We start from the raw sequence: 1,985 nt of genomic DNA, 5'->3' as shown, positions 1-1,985 counted from the left end.
GAAAAAAAAGCTCACCTTTGTGTCAGGTGGCATATGTAGCATTTTTTCAGCTATATACCGGATAGATGGATTGCAGGTTGGATGTGAATTAAGACTTCAGCATATAAATGGGAAAGAGGGCACCATCTAGCTCATTATACACCTATGACCTGGACCAGTCTTGGATTTGGACTGGCTGACTAGATGTCACTCCACCTGCTGCTGCACTGGAGAGACCCTTGGCACTGTGCCACAGCTGGCCATCCATATTTATTCACCTCATGTCCTTCGGAGTTGATCTGAATTCCTTTTGAACCTGAGGGCTTTTTGGAAGCTGTGCTCATACCCATGGGAGCTGGGAAGGCCAGAGCCTGGGCTGCCTGCTGAAGCTCAGGGTGGCATGACCTTGTCCATGACAAGTTTGATATAGATGTTTTACCCTGTGACACCCTAATGTGGTCTCTGGAGATATCCAAGACCAGAATGCCCCTCATGCAGCCATGCCTGGGACTTGGTAAATGTGGCTTGGGCAGATGCAATCATAAAAGATTATAACATGGTTTAGAGCCAAGTTTCTCAACCCGGGGGTCGCCACTCCATTGCTATAAAATTGACAGCAGTAGTCTAACAGTTATGAGTAGCTATGAAATAAATTTATGGCTGGAGGTTCACCATATGAAGCTGTATTAAAGGGTCATGGCATTAGGAAAGTTCTCAAACTACTGATCTAGAGACTAAAGCACACCTCCAAGAAGTCTGCCTAGAATGTAATAATGCTGAGTAGAGCAAGTCCAGCTCACTGCTTGCAGATTAAGGTAGGAAACAAAGGCCTACAGCCTTGTATCTCCAGGCCAGTGGGGCAACACTGGTACTTCCAGTGCTAATGGGTGGCAGTAAGACAGGTTTAGAGAATGGAGAAGAAGCATTCAAATTCATTATCCTACTTGGGAGACTTGGGTGTTCTTATGTTGATAAGACAAATTGGGGCCTGGTGTGTGTGTGTGCATCCCCTGGCTAGAACAGGAACTTTGCCCTGTGCTCCTTTTCTAAGCAAGAGACCATCTTGTCAGTGAAAAGGGCTCACTGTGATGCGCTGTGTAACACATCAGCCTTGCAGACAGCGGGCACAAGGGAACGAACAGCAATACAGGGCTGAGTAGCCAGGGCATGTCGTCTACTGGGTGTTAAGTACCCCCCTTTGCTTAGGATAAATAAAGACAGTTGGGACAGAGTCCAGTGTGCTGGTTCAGATCCAGTTGGACAATGTAACAGGTTTAAAGGAGGCTTTAGACTGAAACATGAGCCATGGAACCGGCTGAGGTTGTATGGTGTCTGCTATGTTCACACTGCTGGACGACTCCTCTGATAACCAGAAAGCCTTCTGAACTCACTGAGAACTGTTCGGGTGCAGGCTCATTCTGAAACAACCTGTTTAAACCTGGTGCAGATGTACTGGGGGCAGGGGTGTCTGTCCCCTATTGTTCTGGGAAGTGACCCTAGGCCACACCTGGGTGGGGGCTTTCTCTCTCATACCCATGGGGCAGAAAAGTGGCAAAGTCCAGCTCACTGAGCAGGCTGGAGGAGGTATCCACAGGGACCATTTGTGACTTCCTACAGCACCCTGTGAGTCCGTTCCACCAGAGGAGTATGGCCCAATGATAATGTGACTTAACTCTGGACTGGCTGATATTTGGGTTTTACATGTGGCTCCTACATGTAACCCATGGTTGCAAGGCTTTTCCCTCATAATCCACCTCGATAATTTCTGCTCTTGGAGGTCTTAGCCCATTTAGATGGCATGTGTTACTGATATGTTTACACTTGAACACACCTTTGTATTTTATGCTTTGTCCCCCTTTCAGAGTTTGGGGATGGTTGACTGGGTTTGATTTTTGTTTTCCTTCTTTCCTGCCATGTTTTGGATTGGCTGTGGAGTATTTTTTGTTGTTTTTGTATTTTTTTCATACTCCACTTCTCCCAGTGTTATCTAGATGGAAAGACATTTG

Source organism: Phodopus roborovskii, unplaced genomic scaffold, assembly GCF_943737965.1.
Source record: "Phodopus roborovskii unplaced genomic scaffold, PHOROB, whole genome shotgun sequence".
Taxonomy (NCBI): Eukaryota; Metazoa; Chordata; class Mammalia; order Rodentia; family Cricetidae; genus Phodopus; species Phodopus roborovskii.
The sequence above is the reverse complement of the archived record's forward strand: the minus strand, read 5'-3'. Positions refer to the sequence as shown.